This window comes from Anomaloglossus baeobatrachus, chromosome 12, assembly GCF_048569485.1.
Source record: "Anomaloglossus baeobatrachus isolate aAnoBae1 chromosome 12, aAnoBae1.hap1, whole genome shotgun sequence".
NCBI lineage: Eukaryota > Metazoa > Chordata > Amphibia > Anura > Aromobatidae > Anomaloglossus > Anomaloglossus baeobatrachus.
This window is the reverse complement of record NC_134364.1, coordinates 132,854,724-132,868,814: the sequence shown is the minus strand read 5'-3', so window position 1 is coordinate 132,868,814 and position 14,091 is coordinate 132,854,724.

Genomic DNA, 14,091 nt, shown 5'->3' with positions numbered 1-14,091 from the left:
ACCGCGCGCGCGCCCTAATGCGCATGCGCGAGGCCCGTGTGCCAGAAGTCAGCCCAGGGAGCGGTGCAGAGGAAGCAGGAGTGCCCGGCTGTGTGTCCCACGTCGCAGAGGAGCGCCGGGAGCGGGGAGCAGGACACATGGAGGGTGCAGGCGAGGAAGAGGAGGCCGGGACCGGGGTGGTGAGCAGGGGACGCCGCCGGGAACCGGGGAGTGGGCCACGGGGACCGGAGAGCGGGGCACGGGCACCGGGGAGCGTGACAGCCTGCTCCTCATAACAAATATGCGAGTAGCGGACAGTTCTCGCTAACAGCATAGCGAGTATGAATAGTCAACTACTCGCTCAACACTAACTATATTATGTGATCTGTTTCACAGTTTATGAACAATTTTATATTGTAGATGTGATTTTCCGGTATTGTAAACGATAACTTTCTATTTTGAGTGAAGTTACAGATATTACATTTGCTTCCCCCGACTCTTCAATCTTTCCTTTACTTTTTCACTCTCTTGATCAAACCGCTCATTACTTCATATTCGTCTCGCCCACAGCAATTCACCATAGGGTATACAATCTAAAGTATGTCATGGGTGATTACTGCTGGCGAGAATTGTATTACCTGCCATCTCCTTCCTATATACTGATGTTTTCACAGCTCCCTAAATATTAGGCCCTTTAAATAATTAAATAAAATAAATAAATAAATAAATCTTTATTTTTATATAGCGCTTACATATTCCGCAGCTCTTTACATACTTTAAAAGAATGTTTAAAAAATAATATGTTGACCTGAAGTGCCCATAGTTAAACACAAGTTGAATTTATTGGAATTTAAATACTGGCAGAAATCGGGAATGGCCGACATGTCACCTGACTACACTAGAAGTAGGCCGTCCACGTATTGGCCATACCATACAATGCTGTCAAAAAATGGATTAGTTTGACTAAAGATGACAATGTCCTTCCACTATGCTGTATATAATATGGTTAGCATAGGGCTGAATTTGGCCCCCATAGGGGCTTCTTCTATCTGAAGGAAAAATTGGTGGTCAAACATACAGAAGTTTTGTTAAATACAGTGCCTTGCAAAAGTATTCAGCCTCCTGGAATTTTACAACCTTTTCCCACATTTCAGGCTTCAAACATAAAGATCAAATGTTAATGTTCTGGTGAAGAATCAACAACAAGTGGACACAATCGTGAAGTTAAACGAAATTTATTGCTTATTTTAAACTTTTTTAAAAAATAAATAACTGAAAATTGGGGCGTGCAATATTATTCATGCCCTTTAAGTTAATACTTTGTAGCACCACCTTTTGCTGCGATTACAGCACAAGTCTCTTGGGGTATGTCTCTATCAGTTTTGCACATGGAGAGACTGAAATTGTTGCTCATTCTTCCTTTGTAAACAGCTGGAGCTTAGTGAAGTTGGATGGAGGCGTTTGTGAACAGCAGTTTTCAGCTCTATCCACAGATTCTCGATTGGGTTCAGGTCTGGACTGTGACTTGGCCATTCTAACACCTGGATACGTTTATTTGTGAACCATTCCATTGTAGATTTTGCTTTATGTTTGGGATCATTGTCTTGTTGGAAGACAAATCTCCGTCCCAGTCTCAGGTCTTTTGTAGACTCCAACAGGTTTTCTTCAAGAATGGTCTTGTATTTGGCTCCATCCATCTTCCCATCAATTTTAACCATCTTCCCTGTCCCTGCTGAAGAAAAGCAGGCCCAAACCATGATTCTGCCACCACCATGTTTGACAGTGGGGATGGTGTATTCAGGGTGATATGCAGTGTTTCTTTTACGCCAAACATATCATTTGGCATTGTGCCCAAATAGCTCGATTTTGGTTTCATCTGAGCAGAGCACCTTCTTCCACATGTTTGGTGTCCTCCAGGTGGCTTGTGGCAAACTTTAAACAACACTTTTTATGTTAATCTTTGAGAAATAGCTTTCTCCTTGCCACTCTTCCATAAGGCCAGATTTGTGCAGTGACTGATTGTTGTCCTATGGACAGACTCTCCCACCTCAGCTGTAGATCTCTGCAGATCATCCAGAGGGATTATGGGCCTCTTGGCTGCATCTCTGATCAGTCTTCTCCTTGTTTGAGATGAAAGTTTGGATGGACGGCCGGGTCTTGGTAGATTTGCAGTGGTATGATCCTCCTTCCATTTCAATATGATCACTTGCACAGTGCTTCTTGGGATTTTTAAAGTTTTGGAAATCTTTTTCTCACCAAATTCGGCTTTAAACATCTCCACAACAGTATCACGGACCTGCCTGTTGTGTTCCTTGGTCTTCATGATGCTCTCTGCGCTTTATACAGAACACTGAAACTATCACAGAGCAGGAACATTTATACGGAGACTTGATTACACACAGGGGATTATATTCATCATCATCAGTCATTTAGGACAACATTGAATCATTCAGAGATCATCAATGAACTTCTGGAGTGAGTTTGCTGCATTGAAAGTAAAGGGGACGAATAATTTTGCACACCCCACTTTACAGTTATTTATTTTTGAAAAAAATTTAAAATAAGCAATACATTTCATTCAACTTCACAATTGTGTCCCACTTGTTGTTGATTCTTCACCAGAACATTAAAAATTTTATCTTTATGTTTGAAGCTGAAATGTGGGAAAAGATTGAAAAATTCAAGGGGCCGAATACTTTCACAAAGCACTGTATTCCAGCACCAATAGAGTAAAGTTACTCAATTTTGTAGTATATCCTCTATATGTTATTAGATGTTGTCTAATGGCAACAATCGCCATTTCTTGAGGTATAGCAGAATATAAACCTTCTACAGCAAACGTTAGACATTTGTAATTATTTTTCCATTCAAAGCATTTTAATACCATATTGGAATCCTTTAAGTATCCAGGAATCCTAAGAATAAGGGGCTGAAGTACGCTATCCAGCCAATCACCTATACTCTTTTTTTAAGGAGCCTATACCTGCAACTGTTGGGTGAAGTAGTGGTGGTAATTAGAGATGAGCGAGGTTCGAGGTTCGCCAATTTCATGTTCCAGTGATTTTGGGGGGTGTTCGACGAACTCAAACGATTTGCTAAAAGTTCGTCAGTTCGAGTTATGTTCGAGAACGGTTCGAGCACCAAAAGCGTGGCTTTTCACAGTAAGTATGCGCGCACCTTTCGTATCTGCATGCGTCCTGCGTCCCCAGCACAATCCCTCTCTCTTTCCTACTCACTGATCACGGGCGCCTCGCTGCACGGCTGTCACAAATCTCCAGCGGCATTTCCTCTTTTGAAAATGGCTGCCGCTTCATTATTCAATTAGTTATTCCGTGCTTTCCCCAACCACCGGCGCCCATGATTGGTTGCAGTCAGACACGCCCCCACGATGAGTGACAGCTGTCTCACTGCAAGCAATCACAGCCGCCGGCGGGCGGGTCTATATCGTGCAGTAAAATAAATAAATAAATAATAAAAAAAAAAAATGCGGTTCCCCCATATTTGATACCAGCCAGGATAAAGCCACATGGCTGGAGGCTGGTATTGTCAGGATGGAGAGCACCACATTATGGGGAGCCCACCACCCTAACAATATCAGTAGGCAGCCACCCAGAATTGCCGCACCCATTAGATGCGGCAGTCCCGGGACTCTACCCAACTCATCCCGAATTGCCCTGGTGTGGTGGCAATCGGGGTAATAAAGAGTTAATCATGACAGGCATCTCCATGAGACACCTTCCATGATTAAACTGTAAGTGAAAGTAAAGAAACATCCAATATGAGAAGAAATGGCACTCACCAGGTCTTTGCTGTGCAGGGTACGGTTTATTTCAAACGTGGAGTTTATATGTGCGGAGAGGGCTGGTGGGGAGGGAGAGCACGCCGGACACGTCAGACGACGGCTGTTTCGCACTTACACAGTGCTTCAGCTGGTCTCAGCTGAAGCACTGTGTAAGTGCGAAATGGCCGTCGTCTGACATGTCCGGCGTGCTCGCCCTCCCCACCAGCCCTCTCCGCAAATGTAACCTCCCCGTTTGAAATAAACTGTACCCTGCACAGCAAAGACAAGGTGAGTGCCGTTTCTTCTCATATTGGATGATACCTTGTCTTCTCACACATGTGCACCCCAGAGCAGCACTGATTCATGCCTATATAAAAAAGACTCTCCCATAAGGATACATTTGGTGCTGAGTAGTGCCCTGGACTCCCCTTTCACCATTGAAAGTAAAGAAACACACACAACGAAAAATCCTTTATTTGGACAAAAAAACACCTCATATACCTTTTTATTAATCCCCAAACAACAATCCAGGTCCGAAGTAATCCACACAACACTGTCAGCTCTGCTACGTGAAGATGACAGGGAGCGATCTGTGTCCTCTCCATGTAGCACCTGAAGTGAGCCGCGCTCTCACCAGACTTCACTCTGCAATGTAGACGTCGAGATTACCAAATCTGCCTATGTTTCTCAATAGAGCCAGTGGCTCAATGGTTAGCGCTCTCGCCTAAGAAGCATTAGTTCACGAGTTCAAGTCCTGGCCGTCCCGGTAAAAATGTAATTTATTTTAAATTATAATTATTATTTATTTATAATTTAATTTAATTATGCACTGAGGGGAGGAGCCGGACATCAGCTGTGAGCCGCGGGACACACTTCTAAAATTGGAGCAGTTCACGGAATGAGGCTGCATTGCTTTCTCTTCTCTCTCTCTCTTTCTTTCTCTCTCTCTTTTTCTCTCTCTCTCTTTTTCTCAGTCTCTCTTTTTCTCTTTTTCCCTCTCTCTCTCTCCCTCTCTCTCTTTTTCTCTCGCTTTCTCCCTTTCTCTCTCTCTTTCTCTCTTTCTCTTTTTCTCTTTCTACCTCTCTCTCTACTCTCTCTTTTTCTCTCTTTCTCGCTCTCTCTCTTTTTTCCTTTCTCTCTTTTTCTCTCTCTCTCTCTCTTTTTCTCATTCTCTCTTTTTCTTTTTCCCTCTCTCCTCTCTCTCTTCTCCCTCTCTTCTCTCTCTCTTCTCTCTCTCCCTCTCGCTCTTCTCTTTTCTCTCTCTCTTTTCTCTATCTTCTCTCTCTTCTTTCTCTCTCTCAGACCTGGCGATGATCAGCTGATGCGGTCACCTGACGGAATCAGCTGACACTATAAGTCAAGCGGTGAGGCCGGCTTTTTACCGCCCGGACAGCTAAACTATCAGCTGATGCTGTCGGACAGGAGTCTGCACAAAAGTGTGTAGGTTTTTGTTTTTTTTTTGCACTGATGCATCAGCTGATTGTCTAAAAGCCGTTTACACAATCAGCTGCTGTGTCATGTGATTCAGACCCTTGAACCTGACACATCATCTGATCGCTTTGCCTTCCAGCAAACCGATCAGATGATATTGGATCCGGATTGTACGGCGCGGGACCCTTGACCCTGGATTACTGTGGAGGGGGGTTCTTTATTTCAATAAAGATGGAGTCACTAATTGTGTTGTGTTTAGTGATGAGCGAGCATGCTTGTAACTACTCGGTACTCGCACGAGTATCGCTGTACTCGGGCTGCTCGGCGGGGACCGAGTAATCTTGCGATACTCGTGCTGTACTCGTGGTCTTCATTTCTGCATGTTGGCGCTCTTTTGAGAGCCAGCCCTCATGCAGGGATTGGCTGGCAGACCACTGCAATGCCACAGCCCTGTTAGTTGTGGAATTGCAGTGATTGGCCGGCCTGCACAGCGTGACCGAGCCTTTATACCGGCCGGCGCGCTGTGCTCTGCTCACAGCTATCCAGACTGTCAGTGCAGGGAGAGTGTCGCTGATTCAGGGAAAGCTTTGCGGCCCTTTATAGCTTTTTTAGTTGCAGGGCTGCAAACAGTGTGACCAAAAGTCCTTCTCAGGACTATTCTAGTTGTATACAGGCAGGCAGGGTATAGCCAGGTCGGAGTACAGTAGCAGAGTCCTTCTCAGGACTACTGTTGCTATATACAGGCAGGGTATAGCCAGGTCTGAATACAGGCTAGTGACCAAAAGAGTCCTTGTCAGGACTATTGTACCAGTATACAGGCAGGCAGGCAGGCAGGGTAGTGGTGACCGTATACCAGCCTTCATCATATCTGGGGCTGGTGTACACAGTGTAAAACAGTCCAGATAGTGTCTGACTTGTCTGTAATTGTCGCTCCCCAAAAAAACCTGTTAGGTTCTTATTGCGTCCGTGCTTGGTTTTTAAAACCGCACGTGTGTGCCTGTTGGTGGCAGCGTACAGGTGCACTTGTGTGCAATTTCCAGAAACTTTAATATAACGCACAAGTAGTGAATATACACGTCAGCAGTGCACAGCATTGCAAAATGCGCAAGGGCATTGGCAAGGAACAAGGAAGTGGACGTGATGGTGGTGCAGGCAGAGGCCGAGGTCGTGGGCAAGCTCTAATTTCGCCACAACAAAGGGCCACATCTAGTCGCTCGCACGTCCTGTCCCAAATTCTTGGGGACCGCAGCAGTACACCGCTCTTGAACCAAGACCAGTGTCAACAGGTTGTTAGTTGGATAGCAGATAATGCTTCCAGTCAGATTGGCACCACCACAAACACTCTGTCTTCCACACGGTCAAGTGTCAGTAGCCGTGATACTGCACCGCACATTTCTGAACCTGATCCTCCTTCCTACCACCAGGCTGAGTACACGTCCTCCTCGGACATTAATGATCCCACACTTGGACACTCGGAAGAGCTGTTCACGTTTCCATTCACACATTCTGGCCTCTCGCCAGCTCATATTGAAGTGGGTCTTGAGGAGATCGTCTGTACAGATGGCCAAATATTTGAGCAGCCACGTTCTCACGAAGTTGGCAACGTGTCTCAACAAGTGGTGGACGATGATGAGACACAATTGTCAGGAAGTCAGGAGGAGGAGCAGGGTGCGGAAGAGGAAGACGACGTGGTGGATGATCCAGTAACTGACCCAACCTGGCAGGAGGATATGCAGAGCGAGGACAGCAGTGCACAGGGGGAGGGAGGCGTAGCATCACAACAGGCAGTAAGAAGCAGGGTGGTGGCCCCAGGCAGAAGTCAGGCAACCGTTCCCCGGAACAACACGACGACACAAGGTGCCTGTACAAATGTTAGGTCTTCCCGAGTCTGGCAGTTTTTTAAGTTGGATCCAGATGATTCAAAAAAGGCCATTTGCAACACCTGCCGTGCCAGCATCAGCAGGGGTACCAAAACTAGCAGCCTGACCACCACCAGCATGATCAGGCACATGTCAGCCAAGCACCCGACTTTGTGGGAAGTACAACAGAGTCGAGGAGCAGTGCTTGCTGATGTCACTGCTACGTCTTCGCTGGTTGTGCATGCGAGCCAATCCCCTGTCCATGCTGCCTGCGAACAAGCCTCCTCCACTCCTGCACCTGCAGTTGCCTACGCAGAAAGAACACCATCATCAAGCACGTCCTTGTCCCAGCGCAGCGTTCAGTTATCCATTCAGCAAACCTTTGAACGCAGGCGCAAATACACTGCCAACACCCCACATGCCACAGTTCTAAATGCTAACATTTCGCGACTGCTTGCGCTGGAAATGTTGCCTTTTAGGCTGGTGGAGACAGAAGCATTCCGTGACCTGATGGCGGCAGCTGTCCCACGTTACTCGGTCCCCAGCCGCCACTATTTCTCCCGGTGTGCCGTCCCCGCGTTGCATAACCACGTGTCACAAAACATCACACGTGCCCTGAACAACGCTGTTTCACCCAAGGTCCACCTAACCACAGACACGTGGACAAGTGCTTGTGGGCAAGGCCGCTACATCTCGTTGACGGCACACTGGGTTAATATTGTGGAAGCTGGGACCCAGTCTGAGCGAGGGACGGAACACGTCCTTCCCACACCAAGGTTTGCAGGCCCTACCTCAGTCAGTGTTTCACCCACACTCTACAGCTCCGGAATGTCATGCTCTTCAGCCTCCTCCTCCTGCGCATCCTCATCCACTGTACCCTCCACACCAGTCACAAGCTGGAAGCACTGCAGCACTGCCTCGGCGAAGCGGCAACAGGCTGTGCTGAAGCTAATCTGCATAGGTGACAAACCCCACAATGCAGAAGAGCTGTGGACAGCTCTGAAACAGCAGGCAGATCACTGGCTCACACCTCTGAACCTAAAGCCAGGAAAGGTCGTGTGTGACAATGGCCGGAACCTGGTGGCGGCTTTGAGGCGAGGCCAGCTGACACATGTTCCATGCGTGGCCCATGTGCTCAACCTCGTGGTTCAGCGGTTTCTAAAGTCATACCCAGAGCTGTCTGATCTGCTGGTAAAAGTTCGCCGCCTGTCTGCACATTTTCGAAAGTCACCTACTGCTTCAGCCGGCCTTGCCGGCTTTCAGCGCAGTTTGCATCTTCCGGCTCACAGACTGGTGTGTGATGTCCCCACGCGTTGGAATTCAACTCTGCACATGTTGGTCAGGATATGTGAGCAGAAGAGGGCAGTTGTTGAGTACCTGCATCACCTAAGCCGTCGGGAAATGGGTCAAACTCCACACATAACACCTGAGGAGTGGAGATGGATGTCAGACCTATGTACCATCCTCCAAAACTTTGAGGACTCCACCAAGATGGTGAGTGGTGATGACGCCATTATTAGCGTCACCATACCGCTACTCTGCCTTCTAAAACGGTCTCTGCTGAAAAACAAACATGATGCATTGCAGGCGGAGCGCGATGAGTTGCAGCAAGAAACAGTAGTGGGTGTGGGTGATAACACACAGCCCAGCCTCGTCTCATCACAACGTGCAGTGGAGGACTATGACGAGGAGGAGGATGAAGACATGGAGCAACTCTCCGGCCAAATTGAGGATATGACATGCACACCAGTCATATCCTCGGTTCAGCGTGGCTGGCCAGAGGACAGGGTAGATGAGGAGGAGGAGGAGGAGGAGGAGGACAGCATGTTCAGTCATCTTGTTGGTCAGGCTACTGAAGTCCTGGCTGTTAAGAGTCTGGCGCACATGGCTGACTTTATGGTAAGCTGCCTGTCTCGTGACCCTCGCGTTAAGAACATCTTGGCCGACAATCATTACTGGTTGGTAACACTGTTAGACCCACGCTACAAGGAGAACTTTTTGTCTCTTATTCCCGTGGAGGAGAGGTCAACCAAAATGCAGCAGTTCCGGAAGGCCATAGTCACGGAAGTAGGCAAAGCATTCCCCTCACAAAACGCTAGCGGCATAGGTCAGGAATCAGTGGACAACCGAGGCGTACAGCCGAAAGAGGCACAAGTCCAATCCGCCAGAGGTAGGGGAACAGTCTTTAAGATGTGGGACAGTTTTCTCAGCCCCTCACGTACCACAGCCCCTGAGGTGCGGGGTAGTGCCACAAGAAATCCTAAGTTTGCCCAGATGCTGAAGGAGTACCTTGCAGATCGAACAACTGTACTCCGACATTCCTCTGTGCCTTACAATTATTGGGTATCCAAGCTGGACACGTGGCATGAATTGGCTCTCTACGCCTTGGAAGTCCTGGCCTGCCCTGCTGCTAGCGTTTTGTCAGAGCGTGTTTTTAGTGCCGCAGGTGGAATCATTACAGATAAACGCACCCGCCTGTCAACTGAAAATGCTGACAGGCTGACTCTGATCAAGATGAACAAGGGTTGGATTGGGCCAGACTTCACCACACCACCAGCAAATGAGAGCGGAATTTAAAGTTTGCCATGTACCTCCACTCACCCATGGGTACACACTTCTGGACTTTGGATAATCGCTGGACTGCTCCTCCTTCTCCTCATGCGCCACCATGATGATGACCGTTACAAATTGCAATACTTAGGCCTTTGTTTCAGGTATACCCCCAGTGGTAAATTTTTTCGCCCATTCTTTGCAGAATGGACATTACAACGACAGGAGACCCGCTCCTTTGCAATGGGAACCATGTTTTGAGGCCCTCATGCACGTCTCTACCCAGGGACAACGTGGAGCCTCCCAATTTTTGGCTGCCCTGCCTAAGGGCTATACTATAATACACCCACTTCCTGACAATGGACACTTAATGTTTTGAGGCCCTCATGCACGTCTCTACCCAGGGACAATGTGGAGCCTCCCAATTTTTGGCTGCCCTGCCTAAGGGCTATACTATAATACACCCACTTCCTGACAATGGACACTTAATGTTTTGAGGCCCTCATGCACGTCTCTACCCAGGGACAATGTGGAGCCTCCCAATTTTTGGCTGCCCTGCCTAAGGGCTATACTATAATACACCCACTTCCTGACAATGGACACTTAATGTTTTGAGGCCCTCATGCACGTCTCTACCCAGGGACAACGTGGAGCCTCCCAATTTTTGGCTGCCCTGCCTAAGGGCTATACTAAAATAGACCCACTTCCTTACAATGGGCACTTCAGGTTTACAGGCCATCATGCACGTCTCTATCCAGGGACAACGTGGAGCCTCCCAATTTTTGGCTGCCCTGGCAAAGGGCTATACTAAAATAGACCCACTTCCTTACAATGGGCACTTCAGGTTTACAGGCCATCATGCACGTCTCTATCCAGGGACAACGTGGAGCCTCCCAATTTTTGGCTGCCCTGGCAAAGGGCTATACTAAAATAGACCCACTTCCTTACAATGGGCACTTCAGGTTTACAGGCCATCATGCACGTCTCTATCCAGGGACAACGTGGAGCCTCCCAATTTTTGGCTGCCCTGGCAAAGGGCTATACTAAAATAGACCCACTTCCTTACAATGGGCACTTCAGGTTTACAGGCCATCATGCACGTCTCTATCCAGGGACAATGTGGAGCCTCCAAATTTTTGGCTGCCCTGCCTAAGGGCTATACTACAATAGACCCACTTCCTTACAATGGGCACTTCAGGTTTACAGGCCATCATGCACGTCTCTATCCAGGGACAACGTGGAGCCTCCCAATTTTTGGCTGCCCTGGCAAAGGGCTATACTAAAATAGACCCACTTCCTTACAATGGGCACTTCAGGTTTACAGGCCATCATGCACGTCTCTATCCAGGGACAACGTGGAGCCTCCCAATTTTTGGCTGCCCTGGCAAAGGGCTATACTAAAATAGACCCACTTCCTTACAATGGGCACTTCAGGTTTACAGGCCATCATGCACGTCTCTATCCAGGGACAATGTGGAGCCTCCAAATTTTTGGCTGCCCTGCCTAAGGGCTATACTACAATAGACCCACTTCCTTACAATGGGCACTTCAGGTTTACAGGCCATCATGCACGTCTCTATCCAGGGACAACGTGGAGCCTCCCAATTTTTGGCTGCCCTGGCAAAGGGCTATACTAAAATAGACCCACTTCCTTACAATGGGCACTTCAGGTTTACAGGCCATCATGCACGTCTCTATCCAGGGACAACGTGGAGCCTCCCAATTTTTGGCTGCCCTGCCTAAGGGCTATACTACAATAGACCCACTTCCTTACAATGGGCACTTCAGGTTTACAGGCCATCATGCACGTCTCTATCCAGGGACAATGTGGAGCCTCCCAATTTTTGGCTGCCCTGCCTAAGGGCTATACTACAATAGACCCACTTCCTTACAATGGGCACTTCAGGTTTACAGGCCATCATGCACGTCTCTATCCAGGGACAACGTGGAGCCTCCCAATTTTTGGCTGCCCTGGCAAAGGGCTATACTAAAATAGACCCACTTCCTTACAATGGACACTTCAGGTTTACAGGCCATCATGCACGTCTCTATCCAGGGACAACGTGGAGCCTCCCAATTTTTGGCTGCCCTGCCTAAGGGCTATACTATAATACACCCACTTCCTGACAATGGACACTTCAGGTTTACAGGCCCTCATGCACGTCTGTATGCAGGGGCATTGGTGAACCTCACAATTTTGGACTGCCCTGGCAAAGGAAAATACTACAAAGACTCACTTCCTCAAAATGGGCACATTAGACTCAAGAGGCCTTCATGTACGTCTCTTCTCAGGGACATCGGAGTGCCACACAATGTTTTCACGTAAAATCTTTCATGTATTAATCTCAAAAAGTAACATACACCAGCTCTATCTCACTATTGGGTATGTGCCCTTAACATTTCTGCCATGAAAAATCATTTTGGGGTCATTTTGGAAGGTTTTCTGGTGAGTCCGTAAAAATGGCGTGAAACGCGGACAAAATTGTTCACAGCTGTGACTTTTGAGTGATAAATGCTTCAAGGGGTCTTCCCCATCCTGTTGCCATGTCATTTGAGCACTCTTCTGAGACTTTTGTGACATTTTTAGGGTTTCTACATGCTGCCGGGGGGTCATTTCACAAAAATACTCAGGTCTCCCATAGGATAACATTGGGCTCGTTGCTCGGCCCGAGTACACGAGTATCTTGGGAGGCTCGGCCCGAGCTTCGAGCACCCGAGCTTTTTAGTACTCGCTCATCACTAATTCCCATATGTAAACCTTAAACTCTCCATGTTCACCTATGCCCTCACAGTCTTTGCTCCACTCCTCCTCACTCTCCTTCGCTATCCTCAAACGCCAGCACTCACCAAACAAATATTCATCTCCCCTTCCCTCTTACCTCCCCACCTGTCCTCCTCTGCTGACCTGCTCCTAAATCTCAGATCTCTCTTAATAACACGCAGACCATGCCGTCCACTCTCCTTCTCCCACCTGCTCTCCCTTTCTCTACTTCTTCTCACTGCTGGTGACATATCCCCCAATCCTGGACCCCCACCGATGGGACACTCCTCTTTATCACCCCCTATTGCTCCCCACCTACTAGTAACTACCGCAATCTCTGCAATATAAAATCCATTCTGCCGCCCCCTCTCTCTGGAGCGCTCTGGAATGCCCGTTCGGTCTGTAATAAACTGTACATCATTCACGACCTCTTTACCTCCAGCAATCTATCCTTTCTGGGCCTCACCGAAACATGGCTGACACCCTCCAACACTGCCTTCCTTGCTGCACTGTGCTACAAGCGGCCTCCACTTCACCCACACTCCTCGCCCTGGCATTAAACAAGGTGGACGAGTGGGCCTCCTTCTTTCTAACAACTGCAGCTTTAACCCAATCCCACCTCTACCCTCCCTTGTCCTCCCTTCTTTTGAGGTACACTCTGTCCGCATCTATTCTCCCTCCAACCTCCTAGTGGCCATCATATACAGACCCCCTGGGCCCTACCACTGCCTTTATCGACCAACAGTTCTCTGCCTGGCTTCTACACATTCTCTCTGCGGACATTCCCACTATCATCATGGGTGACTTCAACATCCTCCCTGACACCCACCAGTCAGCTGCCTCCTAACTAATGTGACGCCCCTGCGGTAAAACAGGTGTCACAAAAAGGTAACTAAACTCTGTAACAGCCTGAATCCTGTGTATCTGTACCAGTCCACACATACACCAGCTCACCAGGACATTTGCACAGCTCACACATGGGATGGGGGAGACCTAAACCAGTGGGAGGAGCAGGTGACCTGAGGGAAGAAGACAGACAGGAAGTGGTGGTAGTTAGTCTGTGACAGGAGTCAGTGAGGAAAGTCTGACAGGAGCAGTCAGGCAGTTCAGTAGACTGCACGGTGTGTGTGAGGAGGAAAAGCTGTTAGAAGACAAAGGAACCTGACAGCAGCTGACCAGAGCTTGGGTGGTGAGACCGGCCACTGAAAAGGAGGAACTCAGAGGAAGCGAGTGGATGAGCTCCTGGGAGAAGAGGAATCCCAGGGACAAGACACCCAGCACTTCACTGACGTTCAGCACGCAAGGGGTGCAGATCTCCCAGGACAGGACAGACTTTAAGCATCCTGTTAGTTCTGCAGGCAGGTGGACTTCTACGGTGCATCAGCCAAACACAGAGGGTCTGAGGCTAAGCGACAAAGAGGGAGCCGGGGAGTACCCCTTAAATAGCTCACGTCACCAGCGTTAGGATGGGACACCAGGAGGCCCTCCAAAAGCTCCAGGCTGGTGAGGACTTCCAAAGACTGACACGAGTGCAAGGTGGGGAAAGTGGCCCCCAGGTTAAACTGGTACAGATTCCAGGAGGACGGCAAACCTGGTCCTGGCACGTCCAAAGGCAGCTTTTCCAAGACTGTAAGTAAACCTGTTCAACTGCACTCAGTGACTGGACTCCCTTTCTTTCATTTTTATTATTTTATTTTCTTTTGCTCCACCGAGCCTCCAAAGCTCTGGGG